The 17,159-nt window shown below is 43.7% G+C and overlaps 1 protein-coding gene across 1 annotated transcript in view; it reads left to right on the forward strand.

Annotated features, from left to right (window-relative positions):
- The window catches only part of KIAA0586 (KIAA0586 ortholog), a 4,394,667-nt gene that overhangs the window by 1,713,644 nt on the left and 2,663,864 nt on the right, over positions 1–17,159 (forward strand). The window lies entirely within an intron of this gene.

Below are 17,159 nucleotides of genomic sequence, written 5' to 3' on the forward strand. Positions count from 1 at the left end.
AAAGGATTACATTGTTAATGCTTTATTTTTTTTTTTTTTTCACATTTTGAACAGTAAGGCCAAAACACAGTGCTGGTTAAAAGGTTTCACCTCTATGTTTCAAAATGATTCTTTCTCAGATAGCAGGCTCGTGCTTTGCAGATGTTTGTTTGTGAGGAGGAAAATGTTGTCGTAGTTAAAAGGCAAGCCATGCCCATGCCATTTGTGTTTCTGAGATGGGTAGTGTATATCCTGTATATTAGCATCATCAGTAATTAGGTACATTTTTAATGTGGATTTAAGAAGAAAAATAGAAGGAGGTTTGGTATTAGCAGAGCTGCTTAAGTGCAGAAATATATCACAATAGTACTTCATTGATTATTAATTTTCATGCTGTTTTTTTAGTAGCTGTGTTTTGAAAGGAACATTATTCAAAAACCCATAGGCAGGACAGATCATGTCACAACTTGATTCAATGGGCAGTGCTTTGCTGAAAAAAAAAGTTTTGTGGTTGCCTACAGCTATTTTCTGGAAAAGCCTCTAGCCTTTAATTCCTACATGGCAACTCACTTTGGGAGTATAAAGGACCAACTTGTCTTAATTGTCTTGGATTTTAGTTTCTGTTCAGGTTATACAATGGACTGAGGTGAGAACTCTGGAACAGCTGTGCCTCTTGATTAAATCTTCATTATTTTGTTAGGATATATCTAGTATTAGTTGATGTCCTTCCATATCATTGTTGCAGTATTCTTTACATAGCCGTATTTCCAGCCATTATCCCAAAGCCTTAAGGTCTTATAGGTGCTGTATGTCACACATAGGCTCCCTGCTTAAGGGGTAGGGTATAAAGGTGACTATCAAACAAAAATACTCAGGATACTGCAACAGTGATATAGAAGGACATAATACAGTTCCGTCTGTTCTAGCTCTTGCCCTGTATTTTTTTGTCTTCCTGGTCGAGAGGTCCTTATTCCTTTACTTCTCCCCTTTTCCTTCTGGACATACATGTTCTCTTTTATCCCTGCATTTATTCTGTTCCTCCTGGACCTTTTCAGTTGTGAGTGTTTGTGTCCACACATCACCTTTATGCCGTATGCAGGTAGCATACATGTGATGTACGGCACCTATAAGACCTAAAGGCTTTGGTATAGTGGCCTGATATTGAACTATCCTTGGCGGGAGATCTCTTATGTAAAGAATAATGCAACAGTGACGAGAAGGACATCTACTGTTATGGTAACATTTCTACACAAGTATACTGCTTCCTGCTATATGTTTAAACTGATACAGAAGTCTTTTTCAGGGTATCTGTTAGTGTAGTGTAGATTTAGAGCATATCATATGGCACTATCCCACTGTAAAAATAAGCAAACATCTATCTTGTGAATGCCACTTCTCTTGCAATTTCTGTTTTTGACAAGTATGCTAGTAGTGCCTAAGGAAAGGAAATTTGTCCAGCTATTAATGTCCTTCTATTCCTATGTTGCAGTATTCTAGGTGTGGGATTTCATGCCCTCAGGCGATTCATACGTCGGCTCCTATACAAAAGCTTCAGCTTGGCTGTTGCAGTATGCATGGGACATCACACGTAGGGCCATAAACCAGGGGCCTTAAATGTGATGTCTGCAAGCACAATCCTCAGAACTTTTCAGCCGCAGACAACATTCGCATTGTATGATCGCTTCTCCACAGACGTCGTATCCTAAGATAAGTAACCCGTTGAGTTTCTGATTTTTGACGATTGTTCTTGCTAACACTTGGTTGTTGTAGCCGTTAGCTGATGTCAGGGAAAAAGGGAAAGTGCCAATGCGGGTGCCAGATACCACATAAAGAAGCCCGTGACAGGTGTGTTTTTTGCCTAGGCCAGGAGCACGACCACTCCTACTGCACTATTTGTCAATCGTTTGTGCTCAAGACCTTGCATAGCCATCTAGCCGCGCTAAACCTCTACCTGGAGAACCAGTGCCTTAAGCGGTTAGCCCTTAGGATGGATCCTACATCGGAGGCCGCACTTGAACCCTCGTGCAAGAAGACCAAGGTTCCTAGGCCTTCTTCGCCTGCCGCTACGCTTCCCGACGCACCACCAACTGCTATTCTAGGGGTTGAGTCACGCTCAGATACATCAACTGCAGTGACATCCCTCATGGAAGCCGTTTTACATCTGATGACCGGCACATCCGCGGAGCTTATCCAGACATCGACGACTGTCGATGTCGAGGGGGAACTAGTTTCAGTGGTACCTCTGTCAGAGATCCAGACTTCGGATATGTTACTGTCCAAACCCGATGCCAGGCCTCTCTCTGCTTCCTCCCCAGCCAAAAAGAAGCAAAAAACTAAACATACCTCCACCTCATCAGAAGTCACACCGGATTGGTAGGCCTTTACTTCTTCTCTCATGCAGGCTTTTATAGCCCTCAGGCCTTCAGCCTCAGCCATCTCCACCCTGCCTGTTCTGAGCCGTAAGCCTGCCTCTGCTTCTTTCCTCCCATGCACGACCCCTCAAGTCAGAGAAGAAGAACATGATTCTTCCTTCTCATCCTCAGAAGAGTCCATTTCTTATGTTTCCCAGATTGCCTCCCCCGAGGAATATTACTTTCCTGATGAGGAATCTTTGGAAGGGGATTCTCGCCCTGAGGACATTACTTTTGGTGAGACCATCAACAAGATGAAGGATTACTTTAAATGTGATACGTCCCAAATGACTGACACCCAAAAAAGGTACTTTGAGCTGCTGCAAGTGGAATCCCCCTCCCCTTCAGCAGTTCCTCCTGTTCTGCCTGCTTATTTGGATGCTTTCAACACTGCTTCCAAACCTCCTGACTTCCAGCCCCTAAACATCCTGACTGCTTCTACAAAGTACCAGAGGGACAAAAATTCCTGGTCAAACCGCCCTTGGTGCACCCAGCTGTTATTGTCACCACTGCAGATAAGCAATCTAGACTGCTGCCTTCTGCCTCCCTACTGCCCACTGACAAAGACAGCAAGTACATGGATAGGATGGGGAAGAAGGTATACACTTCTTCGGCTTTCAGAGCCATAAATTATCAGACCCACATGACAAAGTATGCATTAGACTTGGTCTCATAAGTCTCCTTCATGCTAGCATCCTTGCCTGACAGCCCCATCAAGACGGACATCTCAGACAAACTTTCCTTGGCACAACAGGTAGCCAGACATTCCATCATATGCAGCTTACAATGCTGCAGAAGCATCCGCCAGGCCTGCAACATCTTCTTCAGCCCTCAGGAGGTACTCATGGCTAAGACTCCAGAACCTCCCTGAGGATTTCAAGTCTAAGATATTGGACGCCCCTTTGGACCTCAATGTGCTTTTCAGCAAACAATCTGCTGACCTTTTTAAAAATCTACAACAAAAAAGCAAAGAACTCCAGGACATCAAGCACCTGCTGGTGTCACCCATCCGCAAGTATTGTAGAACCTACCCTGCTAAGGCCACCTTTGTGAGATGTACTTTTCAGCCCTCCTCCTCTTCTTCCAGGTCCAGGAGAGGGGCTAGAAGACCTAACAACTCCAGATCCTCTGCTCCACCTCATCAACCCAGACAGCCCTTTCAGGACAGAGGAGGTCCCAGTAATGCGTGACTGCCTTGCCCACCGTCTTCCCCTTTGACAATCCATCACTTTAGACCAGTGGGTCTTAAACATTATTCAGAAAGGGTACTTCCTATCCTGGAAAGAGAAGCCACCCAGAAGAGACATTCCTCTCATCCCCAAAAACCAGGGCCATTTCATGCCGCAAGTTCTGGCCGACCTTTTAAAACTAGGCACCATAGAACCTGTCCCTCCAGGACAGGAAGGGAAGGGGTTTTACTCCCGCTTCTTCCTGGTCCCCAAAAAAGATGGCCCCTGGAGACCCATCTTAGACCTGTCCTTCCTAAACCTCCATCTTCAGGTACCATCTTTCAAAATGCTCTCTCTTCCCACTCTGCTGCCCATCATTCCAGCCAAGGCCCTCATGGCCACCCTGGACCTAAAGGAGGCCTACCTGTACATACCCATCAGGAATTCCCACAGACAATTCCTGCGTTTCTCTGGACCTGCCTCTCATTTTCAATTTACTGCCTTGCCCTTTGGTTTATCCACAGCCCCCCAAGTCTTCGCAAAGTGCCTGGCTCCAGCCATTGCCTTCTGCAGAAGGTACAAAGATTTACCCTTATATGGATGACATCCTGATACTGGCAGAGTCCAGGGATGCTTTATTGAAGGATCTACATTTCATCATGTCCCTTCTGCAGAACCTAGGATTCACCATCAGTCACCCCAATCCTCTCTGATCCCAAGTCAGGAAAAAAAATTTCCTAGGCTGCAGAATCAGAACAGATATAACGAAGGCCTTTCTACCACAGGACAAGGTTCTTTCTTTGACTTCCCACTTCCAGGAAACTCTACTATCCCAAAAGGTGTCGGCTAGGCAATTTCTTCATTTCCTGGGTTTAATGGCAGTGACCATCCCCATGCTACCACTAGCAAAAATGCACATGCGCAAGTTACGGTGATTCCTGAAGAACACCTGGTCCCAACACCTTCATCCCCTAGAACAGGCCATCCCCCTCCTTCCCTGTCTGAAAACAGAAATCAGTTGGTGGAGCCAGCAAGTGCAACTGAACCCAGGGGTCCCACTACAACCACCCACACCAACCCAAGTAATGCATACAGATGCCTCAGACTCAGGTTGGGGAGCAACTCTGGCCTCTTACAGGATTCAGGAAAAGTGGCATCCCTCTCTTCAAGCCAAACACATCAATATCAGGGAAATGACAGCAGTCTTCTTAGCTCTGAAGACCTTCACCCCCCTTCTGGTTCCAGGGGTGCTCCAAATTGTCACCTACAGCACTACAGTGATGTGGTACCTCAACAAGCAGGGAGGATCAAAGGCCTATCAGCTGTGCAGATTATCCCTGCTGATATTGGACTTAGCCTCTCGTCTCAACTTAGCCCTGCAAGTGGCCTACATCCCCTCACAGGACAACCACCAAGCAGATCTCTTGTGCAGGACCTCCTCACCTCAGCACGAATGGATGCTGAGCAGGGAGGTCTTCTGAGACATAGCCCACCGATGAGGTGCTCCACAAATAGACCTGTTTGCCTCCCCCCAGAACAGGCAACTGCAGGACTTCTGCTCAAAACCCCACTCCTATCTAGCATGGAGAGTGGACGCTTTCAGCTTCCCTTGGGGAAGTTCCTTTATGCCTTCCCCCCATTCCCACTGATTCAGAAAGTTCTCCTGAAAATTCAGAAGGACAAACCAAAAATCTTGTTAGTGACTCCCTACTGGCCAAGGCAGCACTGATTCCCCCCTACTTCACAAACTAGCCAAGGGAAATCACTTCAAGTTACCCTGCCAGGTGGACCTACTGACACAAGGCAAAGGAACTCTCCTACACCAACACTTAAAGATGTTGTCTCTGACTCTGTGGGTGATAAACTTTTAATCTCTTTCAGACACCACTACTCAGAGGACGTGCTTTCAGTCCTAAAGTAGGCAAAGAAACCTACCACCAGAAAATCTTAGCTGGCTAAGTGGGAAAGTTTGCAAAATGGTGTCTGAACAAGGGAAGGGACCCCAGCTTCACTGAGGTTCCTCTGGTTCTAAACTACCTGTGTCAATTGATAAAGAGTGGGCTTTCTTATTCTTCTGTAAAAGTACACCTCTCTGCCATATCAGCTTGCCTGCCCCCTGGAACCCCCCTTGCCTACCAGGCTCGGTGTAAAGCTCTTCCTTAAAGTGGTTTTGCACACAAGACCACCTAGGAAACCTATCCCCCTGCCTTGGGACCTTAGCTACATCTTAGAGAAATTAACTCAGCACCCCTTTGAACTGGCTGGGCCTTCTTCCTTATAGATATGCACATGGAAGATGGTCCTGCTGGTGGCCATTACATCAGCCAGAAGAGTGTCAGAATTGCAGGCTTTAATGGCCTGTCCCCCCACACCATCTTCCACAAAGACGGTGTCCCTGCGAACCAACCCCTCCTTTATGCCTAAGGTGGTCAATGACCTATCTCTTAACCAATCCATTCATCTACCCACTTTCTTCCCCTCACCCTCTAACGAAGGGGAGAGGATACTGCACTCCCTGGACGTGTACAGACAACTTGGGTTTTACCTGAACAAGACCAAGACCATCAGGAAGACTAACCAGCTTTTTGTCTCCTTCCACCCCAGAGCCCTGGGCAAGACAGTCTCCAAGCAAACCATAACATGCTGGATTAGGAAAGCTATTTGCTTCTGCTACTCCCACCATGGAAAGGAACCCCCAGAGGGAATCAAGGCTCATTCCACTAGAGCTGTGGCCACCTCTAAGGCCTTCATGAAGGGCCTAGACACATCATCCATTTTGGACGCAGCCACTTGGGCCACTATCCATACTTTCACCAAGCATTACAAACTGGACCAAGTTTCCAGAGCCAGGACAGGATTCGCCAGGGCAATCCTGCAGGGTCTGGTAGAACCCTCTTCATCTACCACCACCCTCTCATCCGCATAAGCTGTGGTACGCTCCCACACCTAGAATACTGCAACATAGGAAAAGAAGGACATAGAATAGTTGTGTAAAATCTTGCCATAACCATAGATGTCCTTCTCTTCCATGTTGCAGTATTTCTTCCCACCCACCAACCCCCCCAGGTCCTATTCCTTACCTGTACTACCTACATTACAGTAGGTCTCCAAGTCACACACCTAGAAACAACAGGCATTCCTCCTGCTGGGCCTTCTTCTCTGCCTGCTGGCGTTCAAGTTCTGAGGATTGTGTGTGCAGACATCACATTTAAGGCCCCCGGTTTATGGCCCTACATGTGACATCCCACGCACACTGCAACAGCCAAGCTGAAGCTTTTGTATAGGAGCCAATGTACGAGTCTCCTGAGGGCATGAAATCTCACACCTAGAATACTGCAACATGGAAGAGAAGGATATCTATAGTTATGGTAAGATTTTACACAACTATTCTTTTCCATCTGTTTGAAGTCATCTTTCTTACCTGTTGTTTTCCCTTTGCCTTCATAGTTAAAATTTTCTTTTTCATGTAAAAATAATTCCAGTTTTGGATTGGACACTCTAAATTTGCCATAAGTGTGTGTGTGTGGTGTGGAAGAACTTCTGCAGCAGGGCTAGCCATCTAGCAGTGTAAACCTTGGCTCTAGATGATTGTCACTATTGAAGTGATACCCTGACCCCATGTGTAAAAATGAGAAAAAGAGGTTGTGAATGAATGGATGGATTCTGTTATACCTCATATGAAGATTAAATTATGCTGTCTGAGCATAAAACTTGCTTTTGCTATTCTAATAGCAAAGCACATCATCTGTGAGTGTAAAATATGGTAGCAGTTTGATGTGACTGTCTTAAGGTACAAGGGAAAATTGTTGCTTATACTAGTCAAATTTCACAGCTTTGTATTATTGTTTGGGTTCTTATCACCTAACTATGAAGCATTCCTAACAGTTCATTGACCCTTACTTTCCCATATCCTGCTCTGGGATTCACAAGCCATGTCATCCCATGAATACCTTTGCTAGTAGGAAATACCTTATATGTAAACCTTATATTTTTCCAAGCTGTGGGTCAAGATTCTTGTGTTGGTTAAGCTGTCATCCATAGGTGGCATGGTATTTGTTATGCTGCTGCATGCCCTTCCCAGTTGTCTTGCAAGCGCTTGTTATAATGATTAGCAGTGTGGGCTTATGATTCCACACGTGAGATGCTTAACCGGAGTGTATTCACTCACTGACTGAGCTCACACTTCTGAACCCTTGTCATTATGGAATGCACTTCTTGGATTTTTCCATGAAGGTGCCCTTAAGGCAGGATGATACCATCACCCACCTCCAAGATGGGCAGACAAGTGTTAACTGCTGATTTCCACCCATCATCAACCTTCCATCCCTCTAATGTATAATTAATATAGGGTGCATTTTGGAGTTCATCTGTCAGTTCCAAGGTGGAGCTGGGTCACCTATGCATGTTTGCCTTCAATGACCTTAAAGGATGACTGCAATAAGAAACCCACCTTGTATTCTACTAGGAAGCAAACTAATTTAATCTTGTTTTACTTACTACCAGCCCTTTTAAGCATGTACATTTTGCAACTGCATAGGTGGTATCTTTAACTGTCAGTGGGGATTTGGTTTCAGTTGGGAACAATATGATTGTAGAACTGCTGGCAGTTTTCTAAATACTCAGAAAGAGAGGGGGTCTACAGGGACCATTTAGGTCAGTGAATTTGATGCCAGCTACTACCATCTATGAGGGCTCTACAACTGATATGGATCATCAAGAAAACATTTCTTTGTACTTTTTGCGTCAATATGTTTTAAAAATTTTGCTACTGTGTTTGTACAGCATAATAATAATGTTAATGTTAATCATGGACCGCAATGATCATTAAAGTCAGTGACCATTCAGGAATTATAACTGAGCTGCATCAGTATAACAGACACTGGTACAGGGAATGTAGCTTCTGTCATTGTTATTTTTAGAGGAGGAGGAGGACGTTTCTCCCAAGTGAAAGGTTTGACAACCCCCAAGGATGTCTTGCTTGCATCATTGTATTCTGCTTTTTTGACTGTGTGCACTTTATAACAAAAGACTCGTACATACCCTGCACAGAACTATAATATAGGTGGAAGAATTGCTATATTTTGCTCCACTGATACAGACCAAGAAAAGAAGATTTTTTTTTTGGGGGGGGGGTTCTCTTCTATCCCGAGTGTTTTGTGAAAACTATAGTTTGAGAAAAGAAGAGCTGCAGATAATTATAAGACTACACACAAGGTTTGAATAGATGACCATAATGAAACAAAATAAAACAAACTAACAGAAGGAGATTTTGAGATGGTGTCCATAATGTAACAAAGTAAAATATGCTAACAGAAGGAGATTTTGAGCCTGACTACTCCGCCAGAGTATTGCAGCTAGCATAAGGCATGTACCTCTTCCTTTTGCAGCCAGTCTTTCTTGGAATCCCAAACTCTTCTAAGAAAATTGCTGTTTTGAGCCTCCATCACTGTTTCTGGCAGTTCTTTCCATCTGTGCACCATCTTTTCCTTTAAAAAAGTATTTTCTTTTTTCTGGTTTTAATGAAGTATCCGTGATTTTGCTGGTTATACCCTTCCTTTAACCCACTCCTTCGTTCCTTAAATCAGCTCTCTTTTTCAGTTGCATTCTGTTTCCTAACCAATCTAGTTGCATTTCTATTTACTCTATCTTTGAAATCTGTCTTTCAATGTGTGATCTTTAAAACTGATAACAGAGAGGTATTATCATCTCTCTAGCTCTGGATGTCACCCCTGTAATTGTACACCCTAGCATCTGCTTGTTTTTTCTCCACCAACCATCCACACAGTCATCTTCTATCTGATGGTTTTGACTTTCTGTAATGTTAACACTCCATTTTTCTTCCTTCTCCAGATGTTTTAGTCTGATTACCCTAAGTGCAGTTAGGTGCTGCGGTAGCGTTGCCGCCTCACAGTTAGACGTTGCCCGTTCGATTCTCAGTTAGAGCGTCTTCTGTGTGTCGACATGCGTGAATGGGCGTTCCTTTGTTGAAGGTTGTGTGTTAGTCCCGGCAAGCCAGCACGTAAAAATCTACTGCCAATCATTAGCGGACCAGAGTTCCGCTGTGGCGACCCCTAACCGGGAAAAGCCGAAAGAAACAAACAAACCCTAAGTGTAGTTAACTTCTGAGATATAATTCCCGAGGCAGAATCATACTTTTAAAAGCACTTAAGTTAAGCTGCCACTTTCTAGACCATGCCACCAATCTTTCTAGGTTTCTGTTTTGGTCACCCACCAATGTAATACATACTGTTCACCCAACTTATGTAATCAGCAAAGCAGTAGGGCTTTTATCATTGTCAAAGGGATTGATGTTCTTTCATTAGCAAATACATTAATTTGAGCTGAATGCAGGAGTGACCTCCAGGGGCACCACATGTGACCTTCTTTGCCTTTGAGAGCTTCTGCTGGCTACTACCCTTTGCTTCCTTTTAGCTAACCACCTCTCCACCCATCCATCCAGTTTGCTATTTACTTCTGTCGCTTTCATCTTTACAGGACACCATAGCGCAGGACTAAGGTGAGAGACCCAGTTGTATAACGTGATCATGTTAGTCTGACAAGGTCATACTGCGATAGTCCATGCTGGAATTTGTTGACCAGCCCATTCTGCTGCAGTAACCTTGTAAGTCTTAACTTCAGGGCTGTCTCTGTTGCATTTCTGACCAGTGAAGTCAAGCTTACTGTCCCATAGCCCCCTTAGCTACTCTTTATTCTACCTTTATTGATGGACATACCCATTACTTACCTTCAGTTCATCAGGACTAATCCCTCCATTAGTGATTTGTTGAATAATTATATCAGAACTTTAACTAAAAACCTTTTTAGGATCAAATGTGGTACATTTTGATGTTGGTCAGGATACTTTGTTAAACAATTCAGGTGCAATAACTATTTTATTTAGCTTTCATGAGGTCTTAGACTGCCCTTAGATAGAAGTATACTGTATGACAGGCAACATTGTGTAGCTAGACATTATCATATTTAATGCAATATATATTCCCTGTCCTGTACAATGGGATCCCATCTGATTTTTGTGCATTATCCTTATTACGACCTTTTAATACCCATACTGTGTCCTCAGTCATTATCTTTTCATCTGTCTGTCATCCCCCTACTCCTACTCTGGCCTCAGATTCTGCCCCCTTTTATTTCAGTGGTGGACACAGATGTTAAATAATCATTTAGAATTTTCATGCACTCTTTAGCCTCCTTCTGTAACTGCTCTTCCCAAACTTGTTCACCAAGTTCCCTCCCTGCCTTCTTTCTCTCCCCTTCATATTTACAAAGAAGGCTCCCTTTCTTTCTTTAATACATGTTGCTTATCTTTTATCTGTTTCCTTCTTTGCTGTTTTAACACGTTGTGCTATCCTTTTTCTGTCCGTCATATAACCCCCCCCTGTTGATCCAAGAGCAGCTTGTCCAAGGAACTTAGTTACAGATGAACATTTCATTGCATACCAGTATTTTGAAAACAAAGACAGACCTTCTCACCCTGCAGGCATTCCAAGACTCCCTCCTGCCCGGTACTGTTGCCATCCACATTGACAATATGGCAGTGATTTGGTATATTGGCAAACAGCAGGAAATTCCTATCCCCTGTGTCAGGAAACTCAGTTTGGGAGAGGGCCTTTGCAACCACTCATGTCCTAATTTCCAGTTGTATCCCAGGTCAAGCCACTGCCTGTATTTTGTTGATGCCCCATGACTGTGGTTCCTCATCCTACTTACAGCCAAATAACTGTTAAGAAATTGAGGAAAACATTGCTGTGACCTGTTTTTCTTACATACAAACTCCAAATGCATCATCGCTTTTCCCTCTTCCTCCCTCAGGATGTTATCCTAGAAATGTACTTGCCCAGAAGTGACCTCCAGGTCTCTTGTACACTTTTTCTCAGTTCACCTTATTAATATATTTCTTGAAAAAGCCAAGATGTTTGTGACCAAAGTCACCATAACAGCCCCTCTTTTGTCCATAAGTCTAGTTTCCATTGCTATGGCCTCATCTCCTAGATGTTTCTGTGTGTCTTAAGCTGTATAGGATGCTGCTAGATCACAGATCTTGCAAGTATCATCTGGGCATGCATCCATATGTCTTTCTACCTAGTTTATCTAATTCTAGTAATAGTCATGGACCCTGGATACTTAAATGAGGTGGTACAAATAATTTCTTCTGCATAGTCTTTAATTGGAAGGCATTGGCATAGTGGTAAACACCTTAACCGTATAGATACAAGGTATAGGGTTTGATTTTGATCTTTAAAGAGAAATAGCTAGGCTTAAAATGTCCTGGTCCCAGCACAGATAATTGCACAAAGAAGATGACATTGGTTGGGAGCTTGGCATAATGGTTAAGGTGTTTACCTCACAAATACAAGGTGTATGATTTGATTCTCACCTTTGAATGGAAATTGATCAGGCTTAAAATGGCCTTCAAGGGAAGCTAGCCTAGTACTTGACTATGAACCAGTGACCTAGTAGTAGGGGAAATATCTAAAAGTAAATGAAAAACATTTGTCCATATGGGCATTGACCTGAAGTATACATCCTTGTATGTTCTTGGTTCCACCTGTTCTTGATTAACTCTCCACTGTTTCTGATGCAGGACTTCTTTATCCATCAAGGTGCATTTGCCACCCATGTCAGATTTTCATCAGTGAGCTAAATTTCTTTCTGTATCTTCCTTAAAAATTAGTAAAACCTTTCTCAAAAGCACTTTTCTTTTATGTCCACCAGTCAAGGATCTTCTACCACCTTGGGACTTGTACTTTGCACTGAAAAGTTTATGCAAACCTCTTTTTGAATCTCTGTCTTGAGCAAATGTGAAATATCTAGATTGGAAGCTTGTTTCTGCTTTACATAACTTCTGCTAACAGAATATCAGAGCTACAGAACTTATTGGTTAATCCTCCTTGCTTAGTATTTCAGAGTGACAGTGTCCATGAGGATCACAGGTTGCAGCTGAAATTAACTTAAATCAGTCCATTTAATTGTCAGTATTTTCCCAAACTACTTTAATAGGGGAGAATATCAGTAGCACTGTATGAAGATTCAGAGGCATTTCAGATTTTATTTGGACATCATCATCATCATCATCATTAACCCTCTTTTTTCCCATTTTCTACATGGGGTCGGGGTTTTATGTTAACTGACACCATCTCTCTCGATGCCACACTCCTACCTTCTTCAACATTCATGCCTGACTTTTGCAGATCTTCTCTCACACAATCCATCCACCTCTTTGCCAGATGCCCTCATTTCCTCTTACCTTCTTCCTGTCTTTCCCAAATTTTCTTCACCAGATTGTCTTCAGCTATATGCACATGTGTACGAACCACCATAATCTGTTCTGTCTGATCTTTTCTGCAGTTGGAGCTACTTTGGGTTCTGCTGTTATGTCTTCATTTCTTCATGTGTCACACAGTGTGTGTCCTACCCTCCTCAGGCACTTCATTTCCATCACTTCTGCCTTCCTCATCTGCTCTGCCTTTGCTGCCAGGTTTCTGTACCATACAGTAGTAGTGATCGTGAGACTGTTTTATGCACCTTACTTTTCAACTTATTTGGCATTCTTCTGTGATACACTGCACTTGACACACTGACTCTAAAGACAACCACAAAGCATTCTATAGCTATGTCAAGAATCTAAATGGGAACACTCAGATCTGCTCTGAGTTACAGCATAATGGCACTAAATATACAGAACCAACTGATATTGCCAACATCCTAGCAGATAGGTTCAGTGCTAACTTTACCCACCTCTCACCCCCTAGAGGGCCCATCTCTATACTGGAAGAATGCAAAGTTCCTATAATCACGGCTGCACAGGTAAAAAAAACACTCTCCAAAGCCAAGAACACAGCATCCATGGGACCTGACAATATCCCAGGCTGCGTTCTACACGAACTACAGAATGAACTGGCACCCTACCTAAGTACCATGTTCAATCATAGCCTCACCTCAGGCTTTGTACCCACTGAATGGCGCACAGCGACAGTTATCCCACTCCACAAAGGGGGAGCCACGATGGACCCCGGGAACTACCGCCCCATTAGCCTGATGAGCCTAGTCTGCAAGACCATGGAACGTATCATCGTGGAACTCATAAACAAAGACATTGGTAATCTCCAAACTCTGGACCCTACTCAGTTTGGATTTGTAAAAGGCAGTTCATGTCTCCTAAACCTGATTGACTTCTTTGAAGCAGTCACCAAAGCCATAGATGAGGGTAAAATGGTTCACACAGCTTATCTAGATCTCGCCAAGGCTTTCGACACCATCCCCCACTCTGGAATTATAGATAAGCTCACTAAACTAGGTATAAATCCCTATGTCACAAGATGGGTTGCCAACTGGCTCACGGACAGAACCCACACTGTGAAAGTAGTGGATTCAAAATCCGACATCAGACCAGTGACAAGTGGAGTACCACAGGGTTCAGTCCTGGGTCCTCTCCTGTTTGGTATCTACTTCTCTGAAGTGCAGGCCAACACAGAAGGTCTTTGGCTAACAAAGTTTGCAGATGACTGCAAACTAGGAGCCATAATCGAAACTCCTAACGATGTGGACAAACTACAAAAGGGCCTCAATGAGACAGATACCTGGTGTCAAAGCCATGGCCTGAAGCTCAATGCCAAAAAGTGTATTGTCATCCCCTTTGGTAAAAACTCTGTACCCATGAACTACCACATAGCTGGTAGTCTACTTAATGCCAAAAATGTGATAAGAGACCTTGGGACACAGGTGGACAGTAGTCTCTCCTTTGATAATCACATCGCCACAGTGGTCAGGAAATCCTTCTACGTGGCTCATCTCATCACAAAAGGATTCTCATCCAGAAAAATAGAGGTCTTTGTTCCCCTCTACTCATCACTCATTAGACCCATTATAGAGTACAACGCCCCTTTTGGTATGTACCTCACAAGACATCTACAACAACTGGAGAGACCACAGAAATACCTCACAAAGAGGATTACTGGCCTCAAACAGATGCCCTATGCAGACCGTCTCAAAAAACTACAGCTTTACTCCATCGCATATCGCCTACTCAGGGGCGATCTCTCCCTAACATACAAAGAAAGCTATGTCAAACCCAGAGCTGTTGGACATGCACCACTTAAAGAAATCCCAATCCCTCCGAGCTACACGCTCTAGGGACCTTAACCTTGTCACCACAATAAACAGAACATGCTGGAGGGATAGATTCCTGTCCCAGAGACTTCCCATACTCTGGAACAGACTACCTATCTATGTCAAACAGAACTCCTCATTAGCACTCTTCAAGAAAAATCTTGATGATTAGATGGGAAATAGGAAATTCACCCCTGGGATCACTTCTGTGGCTCTGCTCGACAGGGGCACAGGAAAATAATTTTCTTGGGTGGCGAAAGCCAGGGTACATTTTTTGGCTAGGCTTGTATGGGCCCTAGGGCCGATAGCCTAGTACCTACCTATGAACTTATGCCAAATGGCTGCAGCCCCTCTGATTTTAGCTTTGACCTCTTCATTCAGACTTCCTTTCTCTTCAAAGACCCCTCTCACATACTTGAAGCTATTAACCTGTTCCACTATTTTCCCTTCTATCTCTATTCTCAGCTTCTTCTGATTTCCCCAATTTGCTGTCATTGCCACTGTCTTATCTGCACTTACTTTCATCCCATGTGCCTTCAGTTTTACATTCCATTATCCCTATCCTTTGCTGAATGTTCTCGCACAGAGTCTGCCTGTGATACCAACAACTTTATTGATTTGTCCCCTCTGACCTGTTTGCTAATGTTGTTCATCACCAGTATGAACAGCAGTGGTCTCAGAGCTGAGCCCTGATGCACACCCACTCCCACTGGGAACCCATCTGTGAGACCGAACACTGTTCATACTTGAGTCATTGGGTCATTGTACACAGCTTGCACTAATTCTATGAATGTTTCTAGGCCTTCGAACCACCGTAGTACTGCCCAAGTCAGCTTTCTTGGGACCTTGTCATATGCTTTTTCCAAGTGTAGGAATGTGCAGTTGGACTCTTTCCTCATCTATAGCTTCTTCTTAACTATTTGTCTTGCTTGAAGTATCAGGTCAGTTGTGTTGCATCCTGATCTGAATCTGAACTGCTCATCTCTCATCTTACTTTCTACTACTCTAAGTATCCGTCTGTCAGTCATCCTGTCCAGACTTTTCAAGCAATGTGACAGGAGTTTGATACCTCTGTACTGCCCACAGTTGTGGATGTCCACTTTGTTCTTGTATGCTGGCACTAGTATGCTTATTCTCCAGTCATTTGAGATACGCCTTTCTCTTCACACTGCTATGAGTACTGTCAGGAGCCATTCCTTCCCTTTCTCACCCAACATCTTTATCATATCTGCTGTGACCTCATCTGAGCCTGCTGCTATCCTGACTTCATTTTTGTTAGTGCTGTTCTTACTTCTTCTAGAGTGGGCTTCTCTTTTTCTGTCATTGTAGGCTGGGTCTGGCACAGTATAGCTTCTGTGGGGGTTTCTTCTTTCAGAAGCTGCTGGAATTACTCCTTCATCTGCCTTTGATGTCCTGTGGACTGATAAGCAGGTTGTTGCTAGCATTCCTTATGAAAGGTTTCTATCTTCTTTGTCTTTCTGTCTTTTCCTTGCAACCTGATATAGTTTCTTTGTTCCACCTAATGAGTCAGAAGCTGGTAGAGTGCCTCCAATGCCCTGTTTTTTACTACTGCAAATACTTTCTCAGCTTCTTTGTTAGCCAACCAGTATTTCTTCATAGCCTGGTCCGTCTTGTCTATCTCCCACATTTTCCTGCTCAACTTCTTTCTTTTGATGACTTCCTGGACTTCTGCATTCCACCACCAGCATTCCTTATCTACCTTATTTCCATACCTGTCTCGGCCACATAGCTGTTCTGTAGCCCTAACACATGCTGTTTTGAGGCATTGCCATTTTTCTTCAACTCCACATATTTCCTCCTCTTCTTGTGGTACTAGAGCCCTGAGTAACTCCTTGAGCTGTTGTACTTTTTCTCAAGTCAACTTCCAGGTCTTCACCCTAGTCTCTGTTGACCTTAGAGCCTTATCTAACCACTGCTTGTAGCTGATTTTGGCAACCAGTGGTTTATGCTCTGAGCTGACTGTTGCACTGGGGATAACTTTGCAATCACTGATTCTACCCCAGTACTCTTTCTTACTAGGAGGAATCTACCCAAATTGTATGTTGGCCACTCTTGTATTTGAACCATGTGTTGGCTACTATCAAGCCATATGCCAGAAAGAAGTATAGAATGGCCTGTTCTTCTTTATTCTTGTTGACCCATCCATGTGAACCCAGACAGTCCTCATACTCTGTTCTGTCTGTCCCGATATGTGCATTCGAGTCACCCATTATTAACATCCTGTCTGACCCGATATGTGCATTCAAGTCACCCATTATTAACACCAATTCATGTTGTCCTGCTTTATCTTTTATGCCCTGCAACTGTGCTATCACAGCCCTGTTGTGGGGCATGGGCTGAGATTATAAATACTGTCCTTTTATTAAACCGGAGTCTGATTGCCATGAGTCTGTCACCAGTTCTGATGGCATCTCTCACTGCTTCTAAGCTTCTCTTTCACTACATTTCCCAC

The sequence above is a fragment of the Protopterus annectens genome, chromosome 6.part0, assembly GCF_019279795.1.
Source record: "Protopterus annectens isolate FY-2018-M chromosome 6.part0, PAN1.0, whole genome shotgun sequence".
Classification (NCBI taxonomy): domain Eukaryota; kingdom Metazoa; phylum Chordata; order Ceratodontiformes; family Protopteridae; genus Protopterus; species Protopterus annectens.